The sequence below is a fragment of the Dipodomys merriami genome, unplaced genomic scaffold (genome assembly GCF_024711535.1).
Source record: "Dipodomys merriami isolate MVZ:Mamm:240054 unplaced genomic scaffold, mDipMer1.0.p SCAF_57, whole genome shotgun sequence".
NCBI classification, from domain to species: Eukaryota; Metazoa; Chordata; class Mammalia; order Rodentia; family Heteromyidae; genus Dipodomys; species Dipodomys merriami.
The window spans coordinates 6,757,191-6,777,826 of NW_027206146.1; the positions used below are offsets into that span (position 1 = coordinate 6,757,191).

Below are 20,636 nucleotides of genomic sequence, written 5' to 3' on the forward strand. Positions count from 1 at the left end.
GTGTGCGTGTGTGTGTGTTCCTGTGTGTGTGTGTGTGTGTGTGTGTGTGTGTGTGTGTGTGTGTGTGTGAAATCTTTGGACTTGTTCTCAGGCCCTTAGTGTTATCCCTGAAGGTTTTTTTTGTGTTGTTCAGTACTAATAGCTACATTTCCATCTTTATGCTGTTTCTTTGGAGATAAGTCTCACAGACTGTTCTAAATGTGCCTGCTTCTTATCCTGATCTTCAAATGTCAAATTTTTTTTTACTAGTCATGGGGCTTGCAGTCTGGGACTGGGCGCTGTCCCTCAGCTCCTCAGCTTAAGGGGAGCGCTCTACCACTAGAGCCACAGCAGCACTTCTGGTTTTTGTGGTGGTTAATTGGAAATAAGAATCTGATGGACTTTCCTGCCTTGGCTGGCTTTGAACAATGATCCTCACATCTCAGCCTGAGTATCTAGGATGAGAGTCGTGAGCCTCTAATGTCCAGATATAGCCTCTCATTTTTAAAACACATCTTATCCCGAATACAGGATAAAGCAAAGGAACAAGTCCTGAGTTCAAGCTCTAGCACTAGAAACAAAATTTATAGAACCCTAGGAATGTTTCGAAGTGCAATAGTTCCTATGGTGAAATTCCACAGTGGGGGAAATTACTGGGTAAGGAATCAAAATCTGCTTCAAAGGAGGAGTGTGCCAAACACACCACAGGTGGAAATGCCTTCTTGTTTTTCTGAAAAATTCCAGAGAGCCTTGCATTAGCTCTGCATTTATGTTAGCCTTGCATTGATAGAAAATGCAATCAGAATAACACAGCAAAAATGACGGGAGACAATTTTTTTTCTAGAGGTAAAAGGCAAAACCAAAATCAACACTAAGTCAATGTACAAATGAATCTCCCACTATGATAAAACACTAAGGCAACAGAACAGTAGATTAAGATTCAAACTTGGGATAGTGCTAGCATGCCCTTGCGGGCCAAGGAGAGCTAACCAGGTGATTCACGTCACCACCCCACCTCTGGGCGGCACCCATGCTCCCTCTTCCACACGTTGGACACATGGCTGGCGGGGACCACTGGGAAGGCGAGGACAAGGATGTCAAGGGTAACTGGGATGACAATGATGATGATGATGATGATGATGATGATGAGGAGGAGGAGGAGGAGGAGGAGGAGGAGGAGGAGGAGGAGGAGGAGGAGGAGGAGGAAACAAAAGAAGCAGCAGAAGTAAAACCAGAAATAAAAATTTCAGAAAAGAAAAAAAATAGTGGAGAAAATAAAAGAAAAAAGAACGACACCAGAAGAAAAAGCAAGAAGAAATTAAAAAGAGATGAGAAGAACCTGAGGTACCTCAAATAGTAACATCAGAAGAACAATTAGCAGATAAACTGCAGCTACAGAAACTACAGGAAGAGTCAAACCTTGTACTAGCAAAAGAAACGTTTGGTGTGAATGATACAGTTTGTGGGATAGATGCTATGAACCTATCTTCAAGAGATGATCTCACAGAATTTGGGAAGTTACTAAAAGATAAAATTACACAGGATGAAAAGTCATTCTATTATGCCAGGCTTTTTTTTAAAACCTTAGTTCGAGGGGCTGGGAAGGTGGCTAAGTGGTAGAGTGCTTGCCTTGCATGCCTGAGGCCCTGGGTTCGATTCCTCAGCACCACATAAGCAAAAAGAAAAAAGCCGGAAGTGGTGCTATGGCTCAAGTGGTAGAGTGCTAGCCTTGAGCTGAAGAGCTGAGGGACAGCGCCCAGACCCAGAGTTCAGGCCCCACGACCGGACCCAAAAAAAAAAATCTTAGTTTGAGAGGTGTGAATTTTGTTGGAAATTGATGACTTGGAAAAGATGACTAATTCATTGACTGTGCTTTCCGGTGAGAACACAGAAGAAAGAAAAGAAAAGAAAAGCCAAAAAGAAGAAGAAAGGCATGGTTCGTGGAGGGGGGGTTATAACATTGCCCATTTCCCCTATTCAATGATGACAAGAATAAAAGTGAGGAAAATACCAGAGCCCCTCAACAGATCCAGAAAATCAACCATGTAATAGTTTCAGTAGGCGTAAGTGATGAACATTTTTATCATGCAGAAATGGTAAGGTTATCGTTGCCATGATAAAAAAATCTCTATGATGTCCAGACATATCAGGTATCTAGGTAAAAATGTCAGGTAAGTACTGAAAATTTTCCATTGTTGTTGGATGAGTACAATGACTTTCTGTTTGGACAGTTTGATTGTCCATTATGAAAATTAAAATGTGAACAAATGTAACAGTGGTACTCAGTAGACTCTGTGGATAATGCACTATGCAATTTGTGGGTGGTAATGGGATGAATAAACTTGGAGGGTAGGAATAACACTGTCAAAAATAAATATACTGATTACCTGAGTCGTGAAATGGTAACCCATCTGTACATTACATTTATAATGACAATAAATAATAATAATGAAGCCTGGCACCAGTGGCTCATGCCTGTATTCCTACTAAGGAGGCTGAGATCTGAGGAACGAGGTTCAAAGCCAGCCCGGGCATGAAAATCTGTAAGACTCTTATCTCTAATAAACCACTCAGAAAACCAGAAGTGGCCTGTGGCTCAAGTGGTAGAGCCTTGAGCTGAAGAGCTGAGGGACAGCACACTAGGCCAGAGTTCAAGCCACTCGACTGACTATATATATATATATATATATATATATATATATATATATATATATATATATATATATATATATATATATATATATATATATATGTATATATATATATATAATGACAATTCAAATGATAAAAATTGGGAAGAATGCAATACTAATTTCTATCATTCACAGAATCCATAAGATATAAGAAAGACATCTGATATGGAGCTGGGTGTGGGTGGATCACACGTGTGATCCTAGTTATTCAGGAGGGTGAGAGCTGGTGATCATGGTTGGAAGCCAAACTTGGTAGTGAAGACTGTGAGACTCTTATCTCCAATAAACTATAACACAAGCTGGAAGCAGAACTGGGGCTCATGTTGTAGAGTCCAAGCTTTGAGCATGACAGCACGGAGACAGCGCCCAGTCCTTGACTTCAAGCCCCAGGACCAGAATAAACAAACAAACAAATGACATTTTTAGGGCTTTCCAGGGTCACTGCAGAGAGTCAGTCCCAATTAGGTTTCTGTGTTCCCGGATGAAAGCATTTGTGTAACTTCATTTCAAATCACAACACGTTTAGCAGAAAATAGCCAGAGGAAATGAGATAATGAAAAGTTTTCTGACCTCTTCCTACATCGTGGTCTCCTCAGGGCTGAGAGCTGGCTCACAAGGCCCAGCTTCCTTGAGGCATTCTGGCATCCTGGAAAGGCTGAGTCTGGCCAGGTTGGACTTTAGAGAAGGCTTGGGATAAGGAGGCTTTTCGTTATTGATGTCTGGATGTCAATCAGTGTCACCTGCTGCCTGGCTGGCATTGTTTACTGGGAATCCGTCAAATCTTCCCACAGGAGCTGCAAACCACTCTCCCAGGGGTCAAGGAGCAAACATTAAGTTTATTAATTAGAAGAACACATTTGCCATTTGAATTCGTGTTTTTTTTTCAAGCCAAACTCATCGGAAAGTAAACTTCAGAATGCAGTTGGTTATTGAACTTTAATTCTCAGAGCTGTGGACTCAGAGTAACAAGTATTGATGGGCTCAATTGCTCAACCAAAGGATATAGGCCACAGATGGATCAAAAAAGGGCTGGGAAGGTGGCTCGTGGTACAGTGCTTGCCTTACATGATTGAGGCCCTGGGTTTGATTCCTCAGCACCATATAAGCAGAAAAAAAGGTGCAGAGTGGGGAACCAAACTCAACCATTAGTTGTCTCCCAGAAACTCATTTTGCAGGCAAAGAAAAATACAACTTCGGTGTGCAAGGACAGAAAAAGATCCTTCATGAAACTGAATTTTCTTCAACACTAACATTATACCACAGAACCACTTAGAGTTTTTCTGTGAGTAATTGAGCTAAGACTCTCATTGACTTTCCTGCCCAGAGTGGTTTAGAATGCTGGTCCTCAGAGCTCAAGCTCAGATTCCCGAGCAGCTGGGATTTTAGGCATGAGCCACCCATGCCTGGCTATGCATTCTCACAGACTACATCCTGGCTTGTCATTGGCTGTATCGCTCTTCCTTATTGGCTAGATGCTGCTTTGTCATTGTATGACCAACATTCATAGGATGATCTAATTCCTTGTAACAAAGAGCACTGTTGGTAGAATTAGAATGTAAGGAAGAAATGGACAGTGTAGTAGTTGTTTTTATGCAGGCAGAAATACCTTTTTACTTTTAAGAGTGTACAGAAAATGTATTCATTTTATCCCACCAATAGTATTTTAAGCAACTAAATCAGACAAAACTTTTTGTAACATGCCCTCACCAATACACACACCCACCATAGTATCTCAGTGGTTTGAAAGGTACTTCAGTGTTTGAAAGTTACAGCATATCTAAATTTGAACAGCACTTCAAGTGCTCAATACCAGCACAGTTGCTTCCATGTACATTACTAGAATTTTCTCAGCTTTTGAACAAAAATTTCAGCAGTCCAATCACCCACTGAATGCTTGGTGACAACTGATAGTTCTCCATGAAAGAGACAGGGCACATGGGGAAACCATTTTATTATTCTTCAGGAGGAAAAAAGGGGACACGGTTGGGTAGCATGCTGATAGAATACAAACCATCACCTCCAGGGTAGGGATTTTCACTGCTGTGTAAAAGTAATAGAAGTTGGTGATGTTGTTGAAGCAATAGAAACACATGAAACAGCTGACGAACAGCAGGATGGTGTGGGTGGCCTTGCTCTTGGGTGCTGGCTGGGTGGCAAGACTAAAACTATGTAGGTGCTGAACTAGTTGTTGGTGTTGGCAGAGAAGCCTCACCATGTAGAGGCTGGTGATGATCATGAAGATTACAAACACAAGATCCCGAAATAATAAGATAGAGATATAATACCCTGATCTATTGTCTTCAAACTGTGGGGTATGCTAATATATATTGGAAAACGCAGAACCAATAAGAGTGAAATTGATTTTGGCTTTCATAACCTTAATGACTGGGACATAGATGAGCATATTGACAACCCAGAAGAACAAGAAAGAAGGGAAAATCCACACTGAAGACTTAGATTTAAGCCACACAAACTGGGCATGGCTGGAGCTGATGGTGATGGCCTGAATTGGACTGAGGGTTGAGGTGGAACAGATGGATAGACCCAGGGTGACTCTGAAGAAGTACACCACCGCCTTGCAGCCCACATCATCCAGAAAACGTTGGACTCCAAATGATGCCACTATATTTGGCACAAGTGTGAAGGTGAGGTTCAGGATGTTAACCACAGTCAGATGTATGAAAATGGCATTGATGGGATTCCTCAGATAACGCTGGAATGAAAACAAGTATAGATTGAGCATGGAGAGCAGGGAGTTCCCCATGATACCGATGCACAGATGGGCTATGAGGAAAAGCCCCCATATTGATTTGCCCAAGAACATTGTGAATGGCATTGTAAGGTCTGATGTATAGAGCAGCAGGACAGTTGATACCAGATTGAAAAATCAGTGCACTAGATTACTGATCTTTTCTAAATGGTTCTTCAGGAAGATTATGAGGACAATGAAAATCAGTTTCAGGCCCAGAGGTGACACTTCTGGAAGGGAATCTCAAAGGTTCCAGAGGATAATTGAGTACAGAAACGGAGGAGATTATAGGAGGGAAACCCTGGCTGACAACTCGGGTCCTAGTGTCTTTGGTAGGAGAACTGTGGGCCTGTGGTACACAGAAATTTGTATAGTATAAGAAGTTTTCTTTGCCTGTGTGTGTGTGTGTTTGCACCCTCATTTGAAATGTTGCAGCATGATATCAGTGTTTGAATGATATCCTTTTGGTGTTTTATTCTTGTTCAAATCTAAGAGCTTCACCTCCATCTTTACGCTGATTAATTAGAGGTAAGTCACAGAGACATACCTGCCAGGGTTGGCTTCATATCATGATCCTCACATCTCAACTCCCTGAGTAGCTAGGATTACAGGCACAAAGCTACCAGATCCAGCTACAATGTCCCATTTGAAAACACATCTAATCAGTAGTGCATGAGAAAGGTAAGGGACAGACTATTAGTTCAAGCTCCAGCATCCCCAAAGAAATGTTTACCATCCCAGGAAGATTTCCAGGTGGAATGTTTCCTGTGGAGAAATTACAATCTGGGGAAAATTTCTGGGTAAAATATTTATAAACTAAGCTTCAAAAGAGGAGTGGGCCAAATATACCAAATGTGAATATGGTTTCACACACTCCCTGAAAACTCAATGAAGCATTGTGCTGATCATGGTTCTAGTTTAGCATGCCTTGATATGAAATGCAGTCATTATCATATGACTCCAGAGATGAAATGGCAATGTATTTATGGAGGGAAATGACACAAAAATCTGCACAAACCACTCTTGCACTAAGATAAAACACTGGGGCAATGGAACAGGAGACGTAGATTCAAAGGAGGCTTCAGCTCACCTATTTCCTCTACGCAGTGATCACTGGAAGTGAACAATATATAGTAAAAGACCTAGGAAATCTACCATGGAATAGATTCAGTATATGTAAACGATGAATGTTTTGAGCATTCAGAGATCTTGTTATCATTATCATGTATGATTTCCCTAGCATTGTATCTGTGGGTACTGAAATTTTCCATTGAGGTTGGAGGAATAAAGTCACTTGCTGTTTGGAGAGTCTGGGTCATTATGACAGTTAAAGGCTGAGAAAATGCATCAGTGGTACTCATTAGACACCATATGGAAAAGGATCTACATAAGTTGTGGTTAGGACAGGATGGGAAAACTGGGAAAGGCAGAGGTAGGGGTGACATTACTAAAAAAGAAATGTACTGTAGAAGATACACTGTGGTTCAAAGTAGCAGAGCGCAGCCTGGAGCTTAAAATCTCAGGGATAGCATGTGCACCCTGAGTGGAAGCCTTACGACAGACAGATATTTATCCTCATTTTTTGAGTTATGAAATAATAACCCTGTATATTAGCTTTATAATAAAAATACAAAATAATAATGACAATTAAAATTATAAAAACTGAGAAGAGTGCAATTCTAAAATCCGTCATTTCACAGAAATGATAAGCTATAAGAAAAATATCTGAGCAGGCCACCAGTGGCTTACACCTGTAATCCTAGCTACTCAGGAGCCTCAGATCTGAGGATCACAGTTTAAAGCTAGTCTGGGCAAGAAAGTCTGTGAGACTCCTATCTCCAATTAACTACCAGGACACTGGAAGTGGTGCTGTGGCTCAAGTGGTAGAGTGCTTGCTTTGAGTGGAGGAGCTTAGAGACAGAGCCGAAGCCCAGAATTCAAGCTTCATGACTGACCAAAAAAAAAAAGAAAGAAAAGAATAGACTGGTTAGGCTGGATTTGCTGCCCATGCCCAGCCTTGACTATGAACCATACCTGGGTGATTAGGCTTCTCCCAGTGGACATCCATCAGTGTCACCTGCTGTCTGGATGGCCTTCATTACAGGGTGTCAATCTGATGTCTCCACAGGAGAGCCAATCAGTCTCCCAGGTGTTGAAGGAATTGCTTAGAGAACATATTATGCTTATGGATTAGAATAATACAAGTCAAACTCATCAGAAAGTAAACTTCAGGATGTAGCTGGTTATTTAAAGGTGGTTCCTACAGCCCTGGATGCATCCTGAGCTTGGAGCAGAACCCAAAATGCTCTTTGCCTTTCCTACTGGGCTTTGCCACCATGGGTGACCCTGTGCCCTGGCTCTGTAGAGTACAGCATCTGGTGCACCAGAGTTCAGGTACTACAGGACCCCACAGCACAGGCTTGATAAAGTACCACATAAGATATGCTAGAAAGTTTTCTTTTTTCAAAGTCTCTGGATACACATTGAAAAACTAGGTAACAAAATAAGAACAGAAAGTATCTTCTGTCTCAATAGACAGAATCTCACCCACCTAACAGAACTTGTAGAACTTGTAGCAGTCAGGATCCCAGAAGAATATATCTAGACACATCAGAGTGAAACCATTGCACTTCAAGAACAAGAAATTATTTTTATTTATTTATTTATTTTTATTTATGTATTTTTGGGTCTGGTCACGGGGCATGAACTCTGGGCCTGGGCGCTGTCCCTCAGCTCTTCAGCTCAAGGCTAGCACTCTACCACTTGAGCCACAGCACCACTTCTGGCTTTTTTCTTTTTGCTTATGCGCTGCTGAGGAATCGAACCCAGGGGCTCTGGCATCCAAGGCATGCGCTCTACCACTGAGCCACCTTCCCCAGCACCAACAAACTATTTTTAAATGAAGCAAAAACCGAAGGAAGAACTTTATAATGGAAAGAAGATAGTATTACGGTAGATTTCTCCACACCAACTCTCAATGCAAGGAGAGACCCTAGCAGTTTTGAAGGACAGTAATGGAAACCCAAACTGGAGCAACCAAGGAATGTAATAGTCACAATGGATGGTGTAAGGAAACTTTTCCATGAAAAACATAGACCAAGAATCCATGAACGCCAAACCAGCACTACAAACCATAATAAAGAGAAGCTGACAATCTGAAAAGAATAGTCAAAGTCAAGGAAACAAAGCACTGAGTCAAAAGCTCTTGGAGACTAATAAATACAAGAAGAGGAAGGAAGCATACTGCAGGAAAACAACAAAATCTCAGGAAATGAGACTTTTTTCTGTCGGTCGTGGGGCTTGAACTCTAGGACTCAGCGCTGCCCTTGAGCTCTTCAGCTCAAGGCTAGTGCTCTACCACTTGAGCCACAGCACCACTTCCGGTTCTCTGGTGGTTTACTGCAGGTAAGAGTTTGAGGGACTTTCTTGCCCGGGCTGGCTTTGAATCTCGTTCCTCAGATCTCAGCTTCCTGAGTAGTTAGGATTACAGGCATGAACCATTGGCACCCGGCATGAGACACATTTCTTTATAGATACCAATGGGCTCAACTCCCCAACCAAAAGAGGTAGAGTAGTAGATTGGACCAAAACACAAAACCCAAGAATTCACCTGACTTTTTGTTTTATTGTTTATGTCAGTCATGTGGCTTGAACTCTATCCCTTAGCTCTTCAGCTCAAGATGAGCCATAATGCCACTTTGTTTTGTGGTGGTTAATTGGAGATAAGAGTCTCACGGACTTTGCTGCCCCGGCTGGCTTTGAACCAGGATCCTCAGATCTCAGCCTCCTGAGTAGTTAGGATTACAGGTGTGAGTCACCAGCACCCGGTTAATCTAAATTTTGTTGTTTCCCACAAAGTCATTTCACAGTCAAAAGAAAAACACAAATTCCGAGTAAAGCTTGGACAAAGACATTTCATGAAACTGCTTCTTGTAAGAAAGGCCTTGTAGCCATATATTTTTCTGACAAAATAGACTTCCCATTAACATAAGTATGAAGAGGCAAGGAAAGCCATTACATATTAACAAACAACATAATAAACAAAGAAGCAATTATATTGGTTAATATTTACATGCAATAACAATGGAGGACATAAATACTTTGGAGAAATACTCTTACCCATACAGAATATGATAGACCCCAACACAACAATAGTGGAAGACTTTAACATCCCATTATCAGCAAAGGATATGTCAACCAAACAAAAGATCAGCAAAGAAGCTTCTGAATTAAATATCCACAGTATCCAAGTAGACATCTACAGAGCATTTCACCCAACAACCACACAACTCACATTCTCAGTGGTGCATGGAACAATTTCCAAAACTGACCATATCCTAGGACACACAGCAAGCCTGAGCAAAACCAAAAGGATGGAGAACTCTTGGTGTCCTATCTGATCACAGTGGAAGGAAACTGCTCCTCAATAACAAAACACTGCAGAAAACTCTCACACATATGAACCACAGGTGGATCACTGAAGAAATAAAAGAGGAAATCAGAAAGGTCTTACGATTCAATGAACATGAAAACACATCATACGAGGGCCTTAAGGATACTACAAAAGCAGTATTGAGAGGAAACTTCATAGCACAAATTGTGCAAGTAAAGAACAGAGAACAGTATAAATGAATGATCTCATGATACAACTAATGGTGCTTAAAAAACAGGAACAAACCAAACACCAAACTACCAGATGGAGAGAGACAGTAAAGAATAGGGGATCTGGGAAGGGGCCCAGTAGTAGAGTGCTTGCCTTGCTTGCCTTCCTTTCATGAAGCACTGGGTTTGATTCTCAGCACCATATAAGCAGAGAAAGCCAAAAGTGGTGCTGTGGCTCAAGTGATAGAGCCCCAACCTTGAGCTGAAGAGCTGAAGGACAGCACCCACACCCAGAGTTCAGACCCCATGATAAAAAAAAGAATAGGGAAGAGCAAAATAGACTAGAGACTGAAAAGGCTGTACATAGGGGCTGGGAATTTCACTTAGTGGTGGATTGCTTGCCTAGCATGCATTAAACCCTCAATTCCTCAGTACCACATAAACAAACAAAGTAGGAAGTGGTGCTGTGGCTTAAGTGGTAGAGTGCTAGCATTGAGCAAAAGAAGTTTAGGAACAGTGCTCAGGCCCTGAGTACAAGCCCCAGGACTGGCAAAAAAAGAACTCTTGCATAAAATCAACAAACCAAAAGGTGACATTTGAAAAAAAAATCAATACACTTAACAGACCACTAACTAAATCAATGAAGATGAGTCTCAAATTAACCAAATTAGAAATGCTAATAGAAACATTGCAAAAAAACACCCAAGAAACCCAAAAGATTATGAGGGAATACTTTCAAAACCTATATTCAAATAAGATGGAAAACCAAGTAGAAATGTATACAAATTGCTAAAACTGAACCAGGAAATTATAAATCAGTCAAACAGGCTCATAATATGCAATGAGACTGAAGAAATAATCTGCAGTTTTCCAAAAAGGAAAAGCCCAGGAACGAGGGGATTCATGGCTGAATTCTGCAAGATTTTTCAAGTTTAATACTGGTACTCATCAAACTTTTCAGTGAAATAGAGGGAGAAAGATCAAGTCCATATTCATAGCATCAGAGAGTGGAGATCGTTGTGTTCCCTCACCTTCCTTCCTTATGCAGACTTCTTTCAATTTTCCCCATTTAGGACAGTGTGAACTATAGATTTATCATACATAAGCTTTGTGAAGTTGAGGCATGTCCCACTGTCTTCCTAATCCCTTCAGAGATTTTTAAATGAAGTCTTGCTGTGCTTGGAAGCTGGCTCAGTCGTAGAGTGCTTGCCTCACATGCATGAGGCCCTGGTGTTTGATTCCTCAGCACTACATAAGGAGCAAAATCTGGAAGTGGCACTATGGTTCAAGTCGTTGGTCACTAGCCTTTAGCTGAAGAGCTGAGGGACAGAGCCCTGGACTAGAGTTCACCCCATGATGACAAAAAAAATGAAGTCTTGTTGAATTTTGTTAAAGGTATTTTGTGCATGTATTGATATGATCATGTTCCTTCTGTTCTTTTTCAAAAGTGTTTTTGAGGGGTGCAGTTAATGTTAAGGTTTGATTTCAGATCTTATCTCTCTATGTGAAGTATTGTTGATTTGTACATATTTGTTTTAGTTATTTAGTTTTATTTTTTTAATCTTTAAGTAGTTGTACAGAGGAGTTGCCTTTCCACAAGGCAGTATAGGAATACGGTGACGCTTGATCAATGTCAAATTTCTTCCCCTTGTGTTGTAACATACTTGTGGAGGTGGTCCCCTATGTAGTCTGAGAAGCATTCGTGTTTGTTCTTTCTGAAAGCTTGGACGGTCTTCAGTTATGAATGTGTCTGGCTTTGGTTTTTGTTATGGGAAAGACTATTTTATTATTTTTAAAATTTTTGCCTGTCCTAGGTCTTGAACTCAATGCCTGGGCACTATCCCCAAGCCTCTGTATGCCCAAGGCTAGCGCTGTACTACTTGAGCCACAGTGCCACTTGCAGCTTTTTCTGTGTATGTGGTACTGAAGAATGGAACCCAGGGATTCATGCATGCCAGGCAAGCACTTTATCACTAAGCCACTTTCCCAGACTGTTTATTTTATTTTATAAGTGACTGTATTTTCAAATAATTATGACAAAAATGCTCAACAAAAAATTTACTCATTGCTTACTGATGTAACCGTAACCCCTGTGTACAACATCTTTACAATAAAATAAAATTTAAAAAATATTATATAGGTCATGTGCAAAAGCTCAGGCACACAAACTTGGTCTTCCCTTCCAGCCCCACGACCAGCACAACGACAAAGAAAACTCAAATAAAAACCCTCAAACCCAATCACGAGTGGGTCATGGAAGAGATTACAAAGGAAATTCAAATGTTCATGCTATTCAACAAAAATGAACACACAAATTACCAGCTCCTCTGGGACACAGCAAAGGCAGTACTCAGAGGCAAGTTTATAGCTCTGAGCTCCTATATCAACAAATTGGAGAGATCTGAAACTAGCAATTTAATGACACATCTAAACCTCCTTGAAAAAGAGCAGCAAGATAAACCCCAATCCATTAGACGGAAAGAAATAATCAAAATTAAATCAGAATTAAATGAATTAGAATCCAAAAAAACTATAGAAAGAATCAACAAAACAAAGAGTTGGTTCTTCGAAAAACTTAACAAAATTGACAGACCCTTAGCAAACCTTATCAGAAAAAGGAGAGAACACACCCAAATTAATAAACTCAGAGATGAGAATGGAAACATCACTACGGAAACAACCAAGATTCAGAACATTATAAGGGAATACTTCTCAAAACTTTATGCTAATAAGTTTGAGAACTTGACAGAAATGCAACTTTTCCTAGCAAATATTGACATGCCAAAACCAAACCAAGATGAGTTAAACCAGCTTAATAGGCCCATATCAAGCATTGAAATAGAAACAGCAATAAGGGACCTCCCAGCTAAGAAAAGTCCAGGACCAGATGGTTTTACAGCGGAATTTTACAAGGCCTTCAAAGCAGAGCTCACACCAATACTCCTCCAACTCTTCAATGAAATTGAAAGAGAAAGCTCACTACCGAACACATTCTATGAAGCCTTCATAACCCTCATCCCAAAACCAGGCAGGGACTCATCAAAGAAAGAGAACTATAGACCCATTTCTTTGATGAACATTGATGCAAAACTTCTCAACAAAATTTTGGCCAATCGACTTCAACAATTCATCCAAAAAATGATACACCATGATCAAACAGGATTCATTTCAGGGATGCAAAGCTGGTTCAATATACGCAAATCAATTAATATTATTCATCACATCAACAGGAGCAAGAATAAGAACCACATGGTTATCTCAATAGATGCAGAAAAAGCATTTGACAAGATCCAACACCCCTTTATGATGAAGGTTCTGGAAAAATTAGGAATCCATGGAACATTCCTCAATACAATAAAGGCTGAATATGACAAACCTACAGCCAGCATTATACTCAATGGTGAAAAACTAAAGCCATTTCCTCTTAACTCAGGAACAAGACAAGGATGCCCACTCTCTCCACTTCTCTTCAATCTAGTATTAGAATGCCTAGCTACAGCAATAAGACAAGATGCAGACATAAAGGGGATCCAAATAGGGAAAGAAGAAATAAAACTCTCCCTCTTTGCAGATGACATGATCTTGTATTTAAAGAATCCCATAGACTCCACTCCCCAATTACTCAAGCTGATTCAAAACTTTGGCAAAGTAGCAGGTTATAAAATTAACCCCCAAAAATCAATGGCTTTTCTATATGCCAACAATGAGAAAAGTGTGGCTGAAATTAGGAAAGCAACTCCATTTGTAATAGCCCCAGAAAAAATAAAATACCTAGGAATTAACTTAACCAAAGAAGTGAAGGACCTCTATGATGAAAACTTTAAAATCTTGAAAAAGGAAATCAACACAGAACTTAAAAAATGGCAAAACCTCCCATGCTCCTGGATTGGCAAGATTAACATCGTGAAAATGGGAATACTTCCCAAGGCTATCTACAAATTCAACGCGATACCTATCAAAATTCCACCCTCATTCTTCAAGGAAATAGAAAAGGCAATCCAAAAATTCATATGGAACAATAAAAGACACCGAATAGCAAAAACGCTGCTCAACGGAAAGAACACTGCTGGAGGAATATCAATACCAAATTTCAAACTCTACTATAAAGCCATAGTAATCAAAACAGCTTGGTATTGGCATAAGAACAGACCTCAGGACCAATGGAATAGAATTTAAAACCCAGAAATGAACCTACAGATCTATAGCCATCTAATCTTCAATAAGGAAGCTAAAACAATAGAATGGAAGAAAGACAGCCTCTTCAGTAAATGGTGCTGGCAAAATTGGTTAACTACATGTAGAAAACTAAAGCTAGATCCTTATATATCACCCTGCACCAGAATCAACTCCAAATGGATCAAAGACCTTGAACTCAAAGCAGACACTCTGAAAACATTACAGGATGGAATAGGAGAAACCCTAGGTCTCCTTGGATGAGGCCGAAATTTTCTGAATAGAGACCCGGAAGCACAACAAATCAAAGAAAGGTTGGACAAATGGGATTGCATAAGATTGCAGAGCTTCTGCAGGGCAAATGACATAGCTGGCAAGATCAATAGAAACCCACCGATTGGGAGAAGATCTTTACTAGCCATACAATGGACAAGGATCTCATATCTAAAATATACTTGGAAATCAAAAAATTAAATGCCCCAACAACAAATCCTCAAAGAAACAACTGCCCAATAAATAAGTGGGCGAAAGACTTAAAGAGAAGCTTCTCTGAAGAAGAAAGAAGGATGGCCAATAGACACATGAAGAAATGTTCAACATCCCTAGCCATAAAAGAAATGCAAATCAAAACAGCATTGAGATATCACCTCACTCCAGTTAGAACAGCAAAAATCAAGAACTCTAACAACAATAGATGCTGGAGGGGATGTGGACAGAAAGGAACCTTACTTCATTGTTGGTGGGAATGTAAACTTGTTCAACCACTTTGGAAAGTAGTATGGAGGTTCCTCAAAAGACTTCACATAGATCTCCCCTATGATCCAGCAATCCCACTTTTGGGCATTTACCCAAATGTTTACAAACAAGACCACACTAAAGCTACCAGCACAACTATGTTTATTGCAGCATTATTTACCATAGCTAAGATCTGGAACCAACCCAGATGCCCCTCAGTAGATGAATGGATCAAGAAAATGTGGTATATATACACAATGGAATTCTATGCCTCCATCAGAAAGAATGACATTGCCCCATTTGTTAGGAAATGGAAAGACTTGGAAAAAATTATATTAAGTGAAGTAAGCCAGGCCCAAAGAAGCATAGGTCCCATGGTTTCCCTTATTTGCAATATCTAGTATAGGTATGAGTCAAGCGGAAAAGGTCAGATAATGTGATGTTAGGAAAATGAACCCTTAAATATGTGTTTTAATGTTTTTGTTTCTTTCATGCATGTGTTTCTAACGCATTTATAAGATTATTTCTTTGTTGCTTTGTATGTCCCTCCCCCACAGTGTAACCCCCGCTTTCACTATATTTGATGTCAGTATAACATGTGGAGGAGATGGGGACAAACAAGTCGTTTAAGGACTCAGGTGGACCTGTTGCAACAATGAGAAGTACAAAATGTCATGTCAAAACCAGCTTTACAATGTCGGTGTGGGGGGGGGGAGGGGGGTATAATTGGGTGGGGGGAGGGGAGTATAATTGAGTGGGGGGAGGGGGGAGGCGGGGAAGGGAGGTGAAGGGTAAACAAAGGAGGAGGCTGCAATGCTTGGTAAGAAATGTATGCATTATCCTGCCCATGTAATTGTAGCCCCTCTGTACAGTATGTTCTCAAATAAAATAAAATTAAATTTAAAAAAAAACCCTCAAACCCGTAATGAAGAGGCTGGTCCAACAATTTCATAACAGAGAGGAGACTCTTGAGAACTCAGGTGATGAAAACAGAATTTCCCTAATATCAAAACATAGTAAGAACACTGTCAGTGTCAAGTAAAATAGAAAACAGTAAGGAAATGTAAAGATCACACATGAAAATCAAATGGATTTCACTCCAACGATGCAAATTGGCTAAAGACACACAAACAGTAAATATTAAGGTCTAAACTATAATCAAGGATTAATATATACTATCAGGAGATCCAACTGTGTATAGGACTGTGAACAGGAAGGATAACAGGGGGAGTAAACTTCAAACTAGGTTGAGTTTCAAGGGGCTGAACAGGAGATTTGTGGAGTATCAGATAATGACTGAAAGCAACAGATACTGAGTTTCAGTCCTGGTCTCTGACCAAAACATAGAATAGAATAAAATACCCAATGTCCAGTGGGCTCCAGACCGAACAGTACCCCTTTTTCTCATGACACTTCTGCAGAAAATCCAGTGATAATGGACGACGGGACCAGCAGGGACTTACTCTCTCCACGGCCCTATCTTGGAAGGTTTCCTTTGTTGTCTAAATCAGAACACTGATCTCCATTGTGCCTTTGCCACACTGCTTGTCACAGAGTAGAGTCATGGAGATCACAGGATGGAAGCATATATGTCATAGTGTATACACATCTCTGCGTTGACTGCATCCTGGTTGTCATTGGTTGCATCCTGCTTTGTCACAGGCTACAATTTTCTTTGTCATTGGCTGCAAGATCCACTTTTTTTTCTGAACTGGGGCTTCAACTCAGGGCCTGGGCACTGTTCCTGGGCTTGTTTTGCTCAAGGCTAGCACTCTACCACTTGAGCCATAGCACTATTTCTGGCTTTTCCTGTGATTAGTTGAAGTAAGGGTCTCACTAAGTTTTCTTCCCAGGATGACTGAGAACCGAGGTGCCTTTTGACTAGCTAGGATTATGGGCATGAGCCACCTGTGCCTGGCTCTGGCTGTGTCCTTTGGCCACATGCTGTTTCCTCAGTGGCTAGATGCTGCTCTGTCATTGGAGAACCAGCATTCTTAGAGTGATTTAATAAAATTCCATATAACAAGCAGCACTATTATTAGGGAGGGAACACAATGTAGAAATAAACTGTCTACTGTGTCTTTATTAAAATACAGAAATTATTTTTAATTTTAACAGTGTACAGAAAATGTATTACTTTTATCTCACCAATAATCTTTTTTTGTGGGGAGGACAGTTCTGGGTCTTGAACTCAGGGCCTGGACACTGTTCCTAAGCTCTTCAGCTCACAGCAAGCACTCTACCACTTGAGCCACAGCGCCACTTATGATTTTCTTAGTGGTATATTGGCGGTGAGTCTCACAGAGTTTCTTGCCTGGCCTGGCTTTGAACTTTTATCCTGAGATCTCAGCCTCCTGAGTAGGAAGGATAACATGCGTGAGCCACCGATGCCTGGCTTGTTCCTGAGCTTCTTTGGCTCAAGGCTAGGACTCTACCACTTGAGCCACTACACCACTTCTGGCTTTTTCTGTGTATGTGATTCTGAGGAATTGAGCCCAGGGGTTCATGTATTTTAGCAAGCACTCAACCACTAAGCCACATTTCCAGTCCCCCACCAAGAACAGTTTAAGTAACTAAGCAATATGAAACTTTTTTTTGAGCTGGGCAGTGGTGGCTCAGGCCTGTAACCCTAGGTACTCAGGAGGCTGAGATCTGAGGATCAAGGTTCAAAGCCAGCCCAGGCAGGAAAGGGTGTGAGACTCTAATCTCCAATTAATCACCAGAAAACCATGAGTAGCGCTGTGGCTCAAGTGGTAGAGTGCTTGCCTTGCATGCATGAGGTCCAGAGTTTGATTCCTCAGCACCACATAAGCAGAAAAAGCCAGAAGTGGCGCTGTGGCTCAAGTAGTAGAGCACTAGCCTTGAGGTGAAGAGCTGAGAGACACTGCCCAGGCCTAGAGTTCAGGACCGACAACCAACAACAACAAAAAAGAAATATATATATTTTTCAAGGTAATATACAGAGTGGTTACAGTTACATTAGTCAGGTAATAGATACATTTTTTGACAAAATTATTACACATTCCCTCCTTTTTCTCCTAATTTCTATCCCCGTCCCTCGTACCTCCTCACCCCCAAAATTTGTACAGATCATTTCCAACACATTGTCTTCTGTATATTGCTGTTGCATTGGCTCAGCTCTTGTCTTTTATTTCACCATTTTGTTGTTCTTCTTTCCTTCCCAAATTAAATAAATGTGTATGCATTACTATGGCACCAAACTCAAATACAGCAACAACAGGGGATATAAATACAAAATGTTTGGGAAAACATACTCAATGTTTAAAAATACACACACTTTTATTCCACATGTACATTACTAGGAACTTCACTGCTTTTGAGCAAAAGTTTTGGTTGTCTAATTAGCCATTGTTTGCTTTATGACACCTGGTATTTCCCATCAATGGAAAGGAGAGTGTACATTTGGAAAGACTTTTAGTATTCTTAGTAAGGTAAAAAAGAGACATGGCTAGGTAGCCTGATGATAAAATACAAATGATTACTTCCAGTGTTGGAATTTTGACTGCTGTGTAAAAGTAATAAAAGTCCATGATGTTGTTGGTGCAATAGAAGAACATGAAACGGCTGACCAACAGCAGGATGATGTGGGTGGCTTTGTTCTCGGGTGCTGGCTGTGAGACAAGCCTGGGACTATGGAGGTGCCCGGCTGTCTTGTGGTGTCGGTACAGGAGGGTCACCATATAGAGGCTGGTGATGATCATGAGGATTACAAACACAATATCTCAAAATAAGAAGATAGAGATGCAATACAATAATCTATTGTCTTCTATCTGCTGAGTATGACAATATACATTGGAAAATCCAGAACCTGCAAGAGTAAAACTGATTTTGGCTTGCATAACCTTAATAACCAGGACATAGATGAGTGTTATTGACAACCCAGAAGAAGAGGAAAGAAGGGAAAATCCACATTTAAGTCTTAGATTTAAGCCACACACACTGGAGCAAGGTTGTGGGGATGAAAAGTGCCTGGGTGACTCTGAAGAGGAGCACCACCCCCTTGCAGCCCAAATCATCAGAAAATGATGAACTTGGAAGGATGCCATGATGTCTGGCAACATTGTGAAGGTGAGTTTCAGGTTGTTGACCACAGTCAGGTGCATTAAGATGGGCCTCTTCAGAAGACTTTGGAATCAAAACATGTCCAGATAGAGCATGGAGAGCAGGGAGTTACCGATGCCACTGATGCACAGCTGGGCTATGAGGAAAAGCCCTCATTTCGCTTTACCCGAGAACATTGTGAATGGCATTGTAATGTATGCATAGAGCAGCCAGACAGAATATACCAGAATGAAAAATCAGTGCATTAGATTATTGATCCATTCTAAGTTGTTCTTCAGGAAGAATATGAAGAAGATGTAAATCAGCTACAGGCCCAGTGTTGGCTCTTGCGGAATGGACTCCCAAGTGTTCCTGAGGATCTTAGAGGACAGAAATGGATGAGATTATAAAAGGAAAATCCTGGCTCACACGCTGGGTCCTAGTGCCTTTGCTAGGAGATGTATGGGCCTGTGGTACACAGAAATTTGTACGGTATAAGGAGTTTTCTAGGTTAGAAGATTGTAGTATGTGTATGTATGTGTGTGTGTGTGTTTGTGTGCATGCCTGTGTGAGTGTGTGTTCAGGAATCCCTGGGGCTTCATTTCACATCCTAAAAGCTATCCCTGAGGTTTCCTTTTCGTTGTTGTTCAAGGCTAACAGCTATACTTCCATCTTCCTGCTGATTTATTTGAGAATTAAGTCTTGCAGACTTTCCTGCCATGGCTTGCTTTTAATTGCCATCCTCAGATCTCAAATACCTGAGTAGGTAGGACTGCAGACATGAGCCAACACTTCTCAGTACAAAAACCCTATTTAAAACACATTTTATCCATAGTTCACTAGAAAGGAAAGGTAGTTCAAACTCAAGTACCAGAAAAAATTTCCTTAACACCGTATTAAGTTTTCAATTTCAACTCTTCTGGGAAAGAAATTCCAAACAGGGAGAAATTACTGGGTAAAGAATCAAAATAAGTTTCAAAGGAGGAGTGTGGCAAATATATAAGATGTGAAAATATATTCACACACATTCTACAAACTTGATTAAGCATTGTATGTAGCCTGCTATTATCTTAACCTGGCTTTGAAATCAAATGGGATCAATATAGTGTGATCAAAAGAGTGGAATACAAGTGTGTTTTGGGGGACAAATCAAAAAGCCCCACAAAATAACTGCAGAAATTAATCTTGCACTAGGATAAAACACTGGGGCAATAGAACAGGAGACTAAGATTCAAAAGAGGCTTCATATCACCCATTTCCCCTATGCAGTGATCACAGGAGTAGAAGTGAGGAAAACACTGGAGCACTTCAATAGACCCAGAAACTCCACTATGCAACAGATTCAGTATAAGTAAATGATGAGTGTTTTTATCATGGAGAAATTTTAAAGTAACCATTACCATGTTCAAAATGTATCTATGATGTCCAGAGCATCATATCTTGCAGTACTGAAATTTTTCCATTGAGGTTGGATGAGCAAAATCATCTGCTGTCTGGACAGTTTGTCAATTATGACAATTATGGATGAACCAATGCAGCAGTGGTACGCAGTAGACATTATGTGGATAGGAAGTATCCAACTTATGTGTGGTGACAGGATGAGAAAACTGGGAAAGACAAGGGGTGACATTGTACTCAAAGAA

At 40.6% G+C, this 20,636-nt stretch overlaps 1 pseudogene; it reads left to right on the forward strand.

The window, feature by feature from the left end:
• Positions 1 to 1,036: 1,036 nt before the first annotated feature.
• On the forward strand, positions 1,037 to 1,963 carry LOC138812482 (eukaryotic translation initiation factor 3 subunit J-like; annotated as a pseudogene).
• The last annotated feature ends 18,673 nt before the right edge of the window (positions 1,964 to 20,636 follow it).